The 14,705-nt window shown below is 37.4% G+C and overlaps 1 protein-coding gene across 1 annotated transcript in view; it reads left to right on the forward strand.

Moving 5' to 3' along the window:
* Window positions 1-14,705, forward strand: part of LOC114324331 (tyrosine-protein phosphatase Lar) — a 574,734-nt gene that overhangs the window by 200,300 nt on the left and 359,729 nt on the right. The window lies entirely within an intron of this gene.

The following is a 14,705-nucleotide window of genomic DNA, read 5'->3' on the forward strand; positions in this document are numbered from 1 at the left end:
TAGCATGTGTTATTAGTGACAGTGTGCGGTAGTTTTCACATCTGGTAGTAGTTCCTTTTTTGTGTAGCGGGATATAAATTGAGGTGCACCAATCAGATGGCCATTTTCCTGAATTCCAAACAGCGACACAGATAGAATGGATGATATGTTGTCCTATGTCACCTAGTAACTGTAGTATTTCACATGGTATTGAATCAATGCCTGGGGATTTATTTCTCTTTAGTGATTTAATTGTATCTTTTACTTCAGCGAGTAAGACAGTAGGTTCTCAAGGGTAATTAGAGGGCCACTGATTTTCTGCTGATACCTCGTTATTTTTATATAGCTCGTCTCAGTAGTTTCGCCATTTTTTCAATATTACGTCAGTATCGGTCTTTAGATTACCTTCCTTATCTATTACAGACCACGTTTGAAGTTTAAATTCTCTGTTAAGGAGTTTGATCTTCTGGAATAAATCCCTCAGTTCATTTCGACAGCCATGTTCCTCTATCTCTCTGCATATTTGAGAGATGTAATCAGCTTTGTCTTTGCGGCACTGTTTTTTGATTTCTTTCGATAACTCTCTGTATTCATCGTTTGTTCCGTGTCTAGCTTTGTGTTATTTTCTGCGTTGAATAACAGTCCACTTATTATCGGATATCCATGGCTTACGGCCAGTGGAAACCGCTGTCTCACAGTCTTTTGCAGCCTCGATTACCTTTTCTTTGAAATAAATCCAAGTGCTTTCAGGGTCACTATCTACTTAGTCTAAAGAGAGAGCTTCTTCTAGGTTGTGTTGGAAGTCATTGATTTTTGATGGATTTAGAGACATGACTTTTCTCTGGGGTCTTCTTTTGGGAACTTTAAAAACGAAGTCGAACGTTCAATACCAGGAGTTGATGATCGCTTCCCCAGTCTGCGCCAGGATATGTTTTACAGTTGATGGCCGACGACTTCCATCTTGATCTTATTAGGATGTAGTCTATTTGATTCCTTGTTGTTTCTACATTCTAGGTCTATGATGTTGATCTACAAGATGTTGTTCTACACAGAACTCCACTAGACGGTAGCCATTCTCATTTCTCTGTCCCAGTCCATTTTTTCCCAGCACTCCTTCAATATTTTCATTAGATGACCCCACTTTGGCGTTAAAATCTCCTAAAATTATGATGAGTTCACGTTTCGGAATAGCGAGAACAGTTTCTTCTAGACGACCATAGAACCTGTTGATGTCTTCTTCTTGTGCAGCTGTTATAGGAGCGTATACCTAGACAAGGTGTAGGGTATTGGTGGATATTCTCATTTTAAGGGATATTATCCTGCCATCAATGGTATTATATCCAATTACGCAGTCGTTAAGTTTAGAGGGTACAATTATTGCGACTCCATTTGTACTTTTGTTATCTAGGCCTGAAAAATCGACGACGTTGCCAGCAGTTGTTTTAAAATGCGCTTTACCTCTTCAGTGAGTTTCAGAGAGTCCCAGTACCGAAAGATTGTGGTCTGCCATTTCTTTTTCAATTATGTGTAACTTTCCTGGGTTTTGTATAAGTCCCTGGACGTTCCATGTACCAATTCGCTGACATTTTCTTAAATTAAATGAAAATTTGGGTTCAGTCTCACAATTTCTGCCAGCTGTCTGGTCCCTCACACCTTGGCAGCCGGTAGCAAATTTCACACCATCCGACCCGGAACCGAGATGGCGTGAGTCGGGTCGCTACACATTCCATCTTCACTTACTGAAATTGTTATCGTTATGGGAAGAAATTCTCTTGGGAAAATAGTGCAGTGGTTTCCCTTTGAATTCTGCAACGCTGTATATGTGCCGTTTCTGTGGCTATGATTCTCGCCGCATGGTCAGTTTTGTAACAACCACCTGCCACTGTCCAACCTATGACCATGTCTGGCTACCCTTACTTAGTTTAGCCTGCAGACCAATGCAGTTGCCCGGGATATGGCACGTGGAGCCATAAGTGGTGAGAGTTGAGTGCCTTATGAGGACCAGTTATCAAAAACAATCTCCCGTCGATGACGTTTCATGTGGTCGTTCCAATAAAAGGTGCTACCTCTATAACACATTCTTACACCCCACATCGGTGCATGTATGTTTAAAAATGTTATTTTTTGGTATTTTCCTCTTATTCTTAGTTTGCATATTCTCTCTGAAATTGGTTTAAAGTCAACGATTAGATCTTTCAGCTTTTTGTTTAGTACAAATCCTGTGCCTAACATTATATTTTCCCCTCCGCTATTGAAGAATAAATAGTCATTTATTTCCATTGAGTTTTGACCTAGTTGTTTCGTTTCTTGTAGTTCTACTATTTAGAATTTATATTTTTTGCGTTCATCTACTAGGTGTTTCAGTTTTCCTTCTTCGTATGTTCCTCTTACATTCCATGTTCCTACTAATATATGTTCGTTTACGGGCTTCTTTTCATTAATAATCTGTACACTTTGTCTATTTCGTGTACCTTTACTTTGCCATGTCGTCTCTGTTATTTCAGTCTGCTTTAGTTGTATTGCTAGTTTTTTGGTTGTATATTTTTCTCTCTTATGAGTTGTTGTTGATTGCTATTCCATGTCCATATTTCACCATTAATGATTAGCTTCTGGTATCCTATTTTTCCGTTTTTTCCATTATGCCTCTCTACCATAGCCTTTTTTTTTTTTTTTCTTCCGGAAGCTGTCCGTGCATGCACCCCGGTGGCACTGCAGCTTTTCAGCTTATTGTGCTTCCTTCCATTTGTTCTCATGACACCCAATCCAATAATGCAGTGCCCTTTACTAGCCTGTAAAGGTCCATTGGGTTAGTGCCATACACTGTCGGACTTGGTTTGCAGTCTCCATATATTGCTTGTCTCTTACGATCCAGCGCCTCGCAATCGCACAATAAATGTCTGACTGTCTCGGTCTCTCTATTGCATAGTCTGCAGCTGAGATCTCCGTTATATAGTCCTATCGTGTGTAGGTGTCCTTTTACTGGAAAGTGTCCAGTTAAGAAACCTGTAATAATTTTGAGCTGATTCCTGTTCATTTTGAACAGTTCTTCAGCTCTTTTTGCGCATGTCTGAGGTATAAATCTCTTCGCATGCTTTTGCGTGGGAATTTCTTCCCAGTATTCTTTGTGCTGTCTTCGTATCCAGCCTCTTAATCGGTCTCTGATTGTGCTTTTGGGCACTCCCAGTGCCGGTTCTGGACCGAAGTATCCTGTTGCTGATCCTCGTCTAGCAAGTTCGTCAGCTTTTTCATTACCAGCGATCCCTTGATGTCCAGGCACCCAAATGAGTTTTACCTCATTATGTTCCGCCAGGGTGTCAAGTTCTTCGCGGCATTCCCATACAAGCCTTGAGGTTATCCTTGGGTTCTTTAAAGCCCTCAAGGCCGCTTGGCTGTCTGAACAGATATTGATTCTCTTATTAGTATAAGTCCTCAATCTGTTTATCCGTGCACAGTGCAGGATTGCATATACCTCCGCCTGAAATACAGAGGTATATTCTCCTAGTGGGATGGAACCGTTATAGTTCCTATCCTCACTATATACTCCTGATCCCGAACCATCTTCTGTCTTGGACCCATCTGTATACCAGGTGTGGCCCTCATACTTCAGATGTCTGCCAGGATCTTCCCATACCTCTCTGGAGTGTATTTCCACCTGAAAAGGTATTTCCATTTTATATTTGGGGATACAATGGTCTGTTATCATCTCCCATATTGGATCCCCGCATATATCATTGATGCTGCAGTGTCCTTTGCCCACTGCAATTTTGCTTTGATTACCCTGCAGTCTATGTAACCCCATCCTTGCCTCGCCCTTCACTGTGATGTGTAAGGAAGGAAGGTCTAGTAAGGCTTCCATTGCTGCAGTTGGTGTGCCTCTCATTGCTCCTGTTATGCTGAGACAGACAAGCCTTTGTATCTTGCCTAACTTCTCTATAGCATTTCTCTGTTGCACCTTTGGCCACCAGACCAATGCTGCATACGTTATTGTGGGCTTTACCATCATGTTGTATACCCAATACATCATGTCCGGTTTAAGTCCCCATATTCTGCCATGTTTGCGTCTGGTCACCATTAAAGTGGCCATCGCTCTTTTGGTTATTCGTTCCAGGTGTTGATTCCAGGTAAGCCTTGAGTCTATTATGACTCCGAGATATTTTACCTCCCTCTCCACCTTTAGGGAGATCCCCATGAGATTCACAGGTCCTATTCCCTCTAATTTTGTCCTTCTGGTGAAGGCTACTATTTTGGATTTGTGAGGGCTTACGGACAATCCTACCTCACTTGTCTATTTTGATACTACATTCAGGGCCTGTTGCATGTTATCCCTGACAGTTGTATTGAACTTGCCCTGAGCCAGAATGACAAAATCATCTGCATAGCCCAGGACATTATATTTTTTCCTGTTGAGCGTTCCAATCAGTCCGTCCATAACCAGATTCCACACTAACGGAGATAATACACCTCCCTGTGGGCATCCTCTGGCAACCCGTGCTGACATGGTCTCGCCCATCAGTGTCGAATATACCACGCGGCTTTTAAGCATGCATTCTATCCACCTGCAGCTTATTTCATCCACTCCTTTCAGCCGGATAGCCTTTGTGATTGCATCGAATGAGGTGTTGTTGAAGGCTCCCTCTATGTCGAGAAAGGCTCCCAACATCACCTCTTTGTTTTCCAGAACATACTCCACCCTCCGTACTAGATGGTGCAGTGCTGTTTCTGTTGATACACCTGGCCTATATGCATATTGGTCTTGTTCTATTGGTCTTTCAACCAATATTCCATCCCTAATATGTCTATCTACCAGTTTTTCCAATGTCTTTAGTACAAAGGACATCAGACTTATTGGTCTAAGGGACTTCGCAGTCATACGTCCACCCTTACCAGGCTTAGGTATGAATGCTACCCTTGTCGACCTCCAAGCAACCGGTACATACCCCAGCGCAATACTTGCATGAAGTATTGTACACATTTGCTTGTACATTGCTTCTGTACCTTTTTGCAAAAGTACAGGATAAATCCCGTCCGTTCCCGGTGATTTATATGGTTTAAATGAACTTACTGCCCATTTTATTTTGTCTGGTGTCACCATCTCTTTTGCAGCTCTCCAGCTTCCCCTATTTCCATATTTCATGGTAACTGGTCCTTCTTGCTGTAGAACTTCTGGTGTCATCATTCTGGTGACCGACCCAGGGAAGTGAACATTGAAGAGTTCCCTCAGCGTCTCTTCACTGGTCTGTGTGTAATCGCCTGACTCCATTTGGAGCGTGGCGATATTGCTCTTAGGTTCTTTCGAGAGAACCTTTTGGAGTCTAGCCACTACTGCAGTCTGTTCTATCTCCTCGCAGTGCTTCCTCCATGATTCTCTTTTGGCTTTCCGTAGAGCCTTGTTATATTCAGTCAGAGCTTTGCGATATTCGCTCCACTCGCCTGATCTCTTGGCAGAATTGAATTCTTTTCTCGCATCTCTCCTTCTTTTAGCAAGTTCATTGTTCCACCAGGGCACTTTCCTGTTGGAGCTCCTCACTGTTACGGGACAGTTATCTTTATATGCTTCTATGACTATATCCTGAAATTGCTCAGTAGCCATATCTAGCTCTATTGTGTTCCTTATCCTCTTTATAGCCCCACGAAAACTATATGTCAGGTCTTCTTGATACGCTTCCCAATCAGTTTTCCTGGGGTTTCGATAAGTCTCTGTTTCGTGCTCATAGCCCGTTATTTCAAAGTATATGTGTCTGTGGTCTGAGAAACTCGCCTCATCAGACACATGCCAGTTCCTAACGATGCTGCTTGCAAATGCAGTCGCCATCGTTATATCGATAACCTTCCTATTAGCAGTCACAAAGGTAGGTTTGTTGCTTACATTCAGTATGTCTAAATTATATTCCATAATAAATTGTAGTAAGTCCTCACCTCTTTCGTTGTTTCCGGTGCTCCCCCAGCTGATGTGATGTGAGTTGGAGTCACAACCGATGATTATCTGTGATCCTTTGCCTCTGCAGTCTCTCATCAGCTCCTCCAATTCCCTTGGTGGTGGTGGGTTAGGATCATCATAGGGCAGATAGGCTGATCCGAGTATTATCTCCTTCATCCTACCTCCCTCTGTAACTTTTAGTATTACTGCTGTTAGATCCCTAGAACAGAAATTAGTTAACGGCAGTACCTTAATGTTGCTTTTAGCTATTATGCAGGTTCTTGGTACTTCAGCGGATCTACTGTAAATCAGTTCTCCACTTATTCCTGAGAGACCTTTTATTTTACCCTGGTTTACCCAGGGTTCTTGGATGAGAGCAACATCAAACCTTTCCATCGCCACAGCAAGTTCTGCCGAAGCTGCCTTACTGTGTTGAAGGTTGGCTTGGATCACTCTCACCTTTGTCATCTCCATCTGTCTCCCGCACGATCTTGAATGCTACCCTTCCCATACTATAAAAGGCCTTGAGTTGGGTCTGCTTCAAAGCCCTAAAGGAGACCTTGTCGATCGAGTACGCAAGGATTTCTCCTTGCCCCTCGACCTTCTGGCTTTTCAGTGTCCAGTCTGTCGTATTAAGCCCTGCATTCTGCTTGCCCAAGCGACTCCTGAACACTTTTTCGCTTATGCCGGTCTCAGGCACGTGCACAAGCACAATCGGTCTTCTCAAGTCCTTGGATTCGATCAACTTCAAAACATCGACTCCCAGAGATCCCGAAGCTCTCGTACCGTCCCCTGCAGCCAAGATTTGGTAGGCTCATTCGCGCAGTGGATCCACAGAATCCCCGCGCTGAATGTAGTTCTTAGGAACTGCAGTGGATTCTGACTTCCACCGGGTGCCTTATCCACTGCCTCTTCCAGTTTTGTTCAAACCAGTTCTGCTTGTTCCTGGTTCAGTTTTACCTCAGGATGACGTCTGTCTACCACCGCCATCCTCAGTTTGTCTGTCACTTCGCCGTAAGTGCCAGTCTGCGTTTTACTGCCCCTTACCTCTTTAGCGCTAGCAACTGTGCCAGTCTGCGTATTACCGCTCCTGGTCGCGTTGTTAGCTGCTTGTTTCGTAATTCCCTTCGGTCTTTTGGCCTCGGGGTTTTTTTGTTGGGGTCGAGTTGTCAGACCGGATCCTTTTCACTCCCGTGGTCTGGTCACTTTTCCTCTTTTGGCCTTTGGTCTTATGTGGGTTCTCTTTAACCCACGTCCCAGCAGCTATTTTTTCGGCTTTCTTAAGCCTCCGTTTTTGAGCCCCAGATAGCTTTTTTGTCCCGAGACTTAGTTTCTCGAGGCTTGTCTCTAGCTGGTCAGCTTCAATACCTCTCTCCTCGGCATGGTCTGCTGTTTCCACAGCTCCCTTGTCCGTGTGTTCTATATGGTCTGCTGCTCCCGCAGCTTCCATTCTTGTTTCTTCGGAGAGGTCGCCCATTTCTGAGTCCCTCTCCGCTTGTTTAATGTTTCTCTTTGGTTCCACGATTGTTCCCACGAGTAGGATCGAAATAAATGTCGAGTACGGCAGTGCGCCCTTACCGCACCAAGGCTATATTCCCCTAGAGTTCGCCATCTCTCTAGGGCATCGCTTCAGATACACTTTACTCCCTGTACCATGCATCCCGTTGGCACGATGGTGTTACACCTTAGGATTGGGAGGATGGATCATTTGGCGTTACCCAGGGTGCACCACGTGGAGGCGATCCAACGCTACACCCCTACCATATTTCCATATTTCATATTTCCCATCCATATTTCACCATTAATGATTAGCTTCTGGTATCCTATTTTTACATTTTTTCCATTATGCCTCTCTACCATAGCCTTGCTTCGAATTTCTTTCTGGATAATTATTTCTTCTTTTGACATATTTCATTACTTCTATTTTGTTTTTCACGCTGTTAAGTTTCACTATGACAGTATTTTCTCCTATTTTCCTTGCTCCATTTACATCTACTGAAACTTGTAGCTCTTTTTCTATCAAATTCTCCATAGCCCCTCGTAAATCTTTCTGATCATTTGTATCAATTTTTATTCCTTGTATTATTACATTTTTTAAGGGCTAAGACATTACAAGGGCTTATTACATTAAGACTAAAATGGGCAGGACATCTAGCAAGATCACAGCATAACAACCCTCCTAGAAGAATCCTTATGTCACAACCGGTGGGAAGTAGAAATAGGAGTAGGCCAAAACTTAGATGGAAAGATGGCGTAGATGAGGATGGGAGAAAAATAGGCGCATCAAACTGGTAACGGTTGGCAATGGATAGGACTGACTGGCGTAATAGACTTGGGAAGGTCGAGGCTCTTTCATAGGGCTGTAGCACCATTGATGATGATGATTATTACATTTTTCCTCTTTCTTTCATTTTCCAATTTCTTTATTTTTTAATTTGCTTTACTAATTTCTTTTTCTAATTGACCTATTTGTTTTATAGCTTTTTCGTTTGTTTCTCGCAGCTTTTTTATTTCTTCTTTGTAGCCACTTTGTTGATCTTTCAGTTCTTTAATTTCATTCTTTAGTTGTGTGATTTCGTCTCCAGATCTATATTGTTCTTTTTTATGTCTTTTGTATCCATTGCTAATTATCTCATCATTTTCATCATGTTCCTCCTCTTCCCTTCTCCTTTTCATTTCATCAACTAATTCGCTATCTGAAATCATTGCTCTAAACTCCTAGTTATTTTTCGTGCTAGAGTTATTAGTCAATGCGTCACGGGTGAAGTTTCGTGGAGAGCTCTACTCACAGTTCAAATTCCCACCCGGGCCCGCTACTAATTTTCCAGCACTTTTATTCCTAGGTAAAAATCAAAATCCGGCCCTGGTTATCTGTTTATAATAACATTAATTATATTATAATAATAGTCCAGGGTAATAAGGTTTTTTCCATGACACTCGAGCAGCCAGGGTACTGAAGCGTTTTTTCGACAGGTACTACCTATAAGAGCGAATTGTAACTATTTCCTGCGTAGGATCTGGCGGCCATTTTTATTTATAAACAATTAAGATTAAAAAAATGGCATTTTCCCTTTTTTTTCAAATCAATGGAAAACAGTGACACTTACGACTTTTTTAGTACAAATATCTTTGAGATTATGGAAAAAGCTTTAAAATGACGTATTCCAAAGTTTGATATGCTCATTTATTGTTAATATAATTACGAAAAAAGGTCGGAATTGCAAAAAAAATTAATTTCGCAATATCTATTGTAAAAATTAGTGTACAGCTTTGAAATTTTTGTCATATAAGGGTTCTTTGGTGCTTAATATGTGATAAAAATTTCAAACCGATTTATTTAATTGTTTAAATTTTATTCAAATTGTTTATCCCAGAGAGCATTTTTTTTGCAATAACATAAGTCAAAAAAAAATGACGTTAGAACCATTTCACAGGTGTCAAATGAAAGAGCATGAGCTATATTTTCAACTTGGTTTAAAAAAAGCAAATAAAAAATGCATTTATTAATAACAAATAATTATGCAAAAGTATCGTAAATCTTTCCTAATAAACTTTTTATTTTGTTATATAAGAAATTATATATATATTCATTACAATTTTCTATCAATTATGATATAAATAACATTACTTGGTAGTTGTGCACTTAAAACAGGGTAAAAAAGTTAATTTTTTTGGTCAAAGTTATTCAAAAACTTTATAAGGAAAGATTTACGATACTTTTGCATAATTATTTATTACTAATAAATGCATTTTTATTTGCTTTCTTTCAACTAAGTTGAATATATAGCTCATGCTTTTTCATTTGACATCTGTGGAATGGTTCTAACGTCATTTTTTTCTGACTTATGTTATTGCAAAAAAAAATGCTCTCTGGGATAAACAATTTGAATAAAATTTAATCAATTGAATGAATCGCTTTGAAATTTTTATCACATATTAAGCACCAAAGAACCTTCATCTGAAAAAAATTTCAAATCTGTACACTAATTTTTACAGCAGTTATTGCGAAAATAATTTTTTTTGCAATTCCGACCTTTTTTCGCAATTATATTAACAATAAATGAGTATATCAATCTTTGTAATATGTCATTTTAAAGCTTTTTCCATAATCTCAAAGATATTTGTACTAAAAAAATCATAAGTTCCACTGTTTTTCATTGATTTGAAAAAAAAGGGAAAAATGCCATTTTTTGGCAGTTAATTGTTGATAAATAAAAATGGCCGCCAGATCCTACGCAGGAAATAGTTACAGTTTGCTCTTATAGGTATTACCTGTCGAAAAAACGCTTCAGTACCCTGGCTGCTCGGGTGTCACGAACAGGGTATATTTTTGTCTTATTACCCTGGCCTATAAAGTTTTCTACTTTCAGCTGATTCTGTTTATTAATATGCTTTATTTTCCTGTAGAAATACACCATTCACAATAATATATTGTTTTGTTTCCACCTACTGTAAAACCTGTTTTGTTTATATTCGATATCACACAAGTTTTTATCACTTTACACAAGAATTTAATTCCTTATCGTTGGGATTACTTTTATTTTTTAGTAAACATTTATTCTTATGTAAAATCGTCCAATAAACACGATGGTTTAATTATTTTTCCGCAAGCTACTGTAGTTTTCGAGAAAATTGCGTAAAATCTCCTATTTTACAATTTTCCGGATTTCCTTGCATTTTCTCGCAAAAAGCACATCTATTTTTATGTAAAATCGTCCAATAAACACCATGGTTTAATTATTTTCCACTAGCTACTGTAGTTTTCGAGAAAATTGCGTAAAATCTCATATTTTACAATTTTCCGGATTTCCTTGCCTTTTCTCGCAAAAAAGCACATTTATTTTTATGTAAAATCGTCCAATAAATACCATGGTTTGGTTATTTTTCCGCTAGCCACTGTAGTTTTCGAGAAAATTGCGAAAAATCTCTATTTTACGATTTTTCCGGATTTCCCGGCATTTTCTCGCAAAAAAGCACATCTATTTTTATGTAAAATCGTCCAATAAACACGATGGTTTAATTATTTTTCCGCTAGCTACTGTAGTTGTCGAGAAAATTGCGAAAAATCTCTATTTTACGATTTTTCCGGATTTCCCGGCATTTTATCGCAAAAAAGCACATCTATTTTTATGTAAAATCGTCCAATAAACACGATGGTTTTATTATTTTTCCGCTAGCTATTGTAGTTTTCAAGAAAACTGCAGAAAAGCTCTATTTTACGATTTTTCCAAGTTTCCCGGCATTTTCTCGCAAAACTAATTTCAGTTTCGGATTCCTGAGGGTCGAAAACATATTTGCAAAAGGTTTTCGTCTTCTTTGCCAATTTTGAGCAGTTGAGAATATTTCAGTGGACTACGTAGGTATATAAACTTTTTGCAGAGTGTGCAATTATATCAATGGGTCAAACAAAATACCATTCTAGACAAATGTTCTTTAATATAAGTGTATGCCATTTATTGGATTTTTTGTATTTTAACCATGTTTTAGCACATGTAAGATTATTAAATGCAAATGTTTACAAACTGACTTCCGTGGGACATCGTAGATAGCTCAGTTAGTGAGAGTATAGGTAGGGATAGTTTAGATCGTGGGTTCAAACCCCACCCGATGTGAGTTGTTTATACATTTATTAATTTGGTTGGTTTTTACATGTCTACAGGGTGAGGCAGATAAATGGCCTATTAGAAATATCTCGAGAACTAAAGGCGACAGAATCATGAAAATTGAAACGAAGGGGTTTTAAAGAGTGATCTATTTAATGAAAATATTTTCATCTATCTCCTACTTCCGGTTATACCGGAATTTGCTTATAACTTCATTTTTTTGCAGGGGACACCCTGTATATTTTTACCTACATTTTTAAGTTCTCCTCGATGTCTTCGTTGTTAAAATATTTTGTAATGTTATATAGGGTAGTTTAAAAGAGAATTACATTTTTTTCTTAATTTCGTAGCAATATTCACACCCTGTAGAATTGTAGTAGTTTGACATCCAAAACTCTATTTATGTTCGGATGATTTTTAATATAATCTACTATTGTTAAGAATTGTTAGTATAGCTAAATTTTTAATGTTAGAATACAGGGTTGGTCGAAAATCGGAATGAGTATTTTCTGAGTTTGCTTAAATGGAGCACCCTGTATTTTAGTATTGTATTGATATAATATGTTATGGTACTTTTTTATTTCTTAAGCATTCCCTATACCTAACTGCTTTAGTTTGTGAGTTATTGGTGATTCAAGCCAAATATTATTTGCGACAAAAAATATGTGAAATTTTATTAGGTTGGCCGTGAACATAATATGTTCGCAAATAATTCAATAATATTCAATTGCAAATAATTTTTCGGAAATAGATACATATTAATCTAGAGTCTAAACTAATTCTAAAAATTACCAATAATTGTTGAGCTATCAAAATACTTACGTAGTTAAGACTGTTAGTGCGATTAACAATTAAGCACAAATTAAGGCAATCAGGTATAGAGAATGCTTAAGAAATAAAAAAGTACCATAAAATATCATGTCATTACAATACTAACATACAGGGTGTTCCATTTAAGAAAACTCAGGAAATATTCATTCCGAGTTTCGACCAACCCTGTATACCAAATTCAACATTTAGCTACACTAATAATTTTTAACAATAGTAGACTATATTAAAAATCATTTGAACATAAATAAAGTTTTTGATATTAAATAACCAATTCTACAGGATGTGAAAATTGCTACGAAATTAATAAGAAAACGTCATTATCTTTTAAACTACCCTATATAATAATATTACAAAACCTCATATTTTAGAAAGAAGACATGGAAGAGAATTCAGAAATATAAAAATATACAGGGTGTCCCATTTAAAAAAAAAAACAAAGTTATAAACAACTTCCGGTATAACTGGAAGTAGGAAATAGATAAAATATTTTCATTAAATAGATCACTCTTTAAAACCCTCCATTCCAATTTTCATGATTCTGTTGTCTTTAGTTCTCGAGATATTTTTAAAAGGAAGGCTTATCTGCCTCACCCTGTATGTTAAGTGAAGTTGAAAATGTACCTATACTGTTACGTTGTTCTAAGATCTAAAGTAACGTTTAATAAATAGTAATATGCTAGTGGGCAACTGCGAGACTTGCAAGACTCTTGCTGTAAGACCAAGACCAAGACCAAGACCGGGAGTGCAATACCAAGACCAAGACCAAGACCGGGAGTGCAATACCAAGACCAAGACCAGGTGTATTGGTGCAAGACCAAGACCAAGACTCTCTAAGTCTCGTTTTGGTCTTGCATTTTAGCAACGCTACATTTAATACGTTCATTTTTTTATCCCCCACTCTACATACTTTTTGAATCAAAACTTTCATTCTCTTAAGATTTTTACTTAAAAAAGATAAATATACTAAATTCATCTCGCTTAACTCAACTGTTTTCAAGATAAACGCATTTTAAGTCTGCGATACAACATATTTTTTGCATAATATCATTGTAGTTACACCCGAAAACTAACTTAAAACTATAATAATTGTGCCAGTTTTCATATTCTAGTCATTGAATCGCAAATTCCATTTGAAGAAATTTGCGATACATTTTTGGAAATTTTTATGGTTTTAAGTTATTTTTCGGGTATAACTACAATGATGAATGTAGTATATCTTTTTTAAGGAAAAATATTAAGAGAATAAAAGTTTTGATTCAAAAAGTATATGGAGTGGAAGATAAAAAAATTGAACGTATTAAATGAGCGCTGAAATACGTATGTGGAGCCTTCTGAGTAATAATACATCATTTTAGTGGCGAATTTAGATTTTTCGTCCCAAAAAACCCCCGCTTACCATGTTTCGTATTGTTATCCCATGCATGTCAGCAAATATTAAAAAATAAATAAAATAAAAGTTTAACTTTGACACCCTGTATTTCGGTTATTATCAACTTTCGTACTAAGGTAAGTTAGCTTAAATCGACCTATTTTGACTTCAGGAATCTAATGTTAGGATATGGCCCATCCTTTACTAAACACCCTGTATAATTAAGTAGTCACGTAGTAACTAGGCGGTCTCACAAATTAATTGTTCAAATGTTTCAACTAAATACTAATAGAGATATATTCTACCTTTTTTAAATCAGATTTTGTTTCTGTTAAAAAAACAAACTTTGAAAAATTAAAATTGGTCCATTAGAAGCCAAGATCTTGCAAATGTACTATTAATAAATAACAAATTATCGACAATATCTGACATTTTTGCTTGTAACTTTGCTTTTGCTGAACGTAAATATATTTAAAGCACCTCATTTTAAAGCTATGATTATAACGTTTAAAATGAGTTTTAAAAAATTAAATTTTATCAATATTTGATGAAGTTATATAATTTTAGTGGGAAAGGCGCCAAATTTCGCCTGTCAAAATTTTCAATGTGTTTTAAATGTATTCATTTTTTTTCGAATGTTTTCGAGTTTTTTTTCGAATGAAAAGTTTCTATTGAATGAAATATTTGCAATTGAAAATCACACTAAATTTTCTTTTATTTTCACCCCTGTAACTTATTAAAATAACCATAAAAAAGTTTTCAGGGACTTTCGGCCCTCAGTAATAATGTAATCTTTTATACTTCGTTTAAATTTTTCAAAAATATTTATTAGTTTTCACAGGATTCGAAAAAAATTAAAACATTTAAAACACATTGAACATTTGGACAGGTGACATTTTGCGCTTTGCGCCTATGCCCTTAAGGTATACAATTTATGTGTTTAAAACAATCGAATCTATTTTAGGCGGCATCAAATCCAAAAATTTAGTATCATGTTAATAAGGAC

The sequence above is a fragment of the Diabrotica virgifera genome, chromosome 5 (genome assembly GCF_917563875.1).
Source record: "Diabrotica virgifera virgifera chromosome 5, PGI_DIABVI_V3a".
Taxonomy (NCBI): Eukaryota; Metazoa; Arthropoda; class Insecta; order Coleoptera; family Chrysomelidae; genus Diabrotica; species Diabrotica virgifera.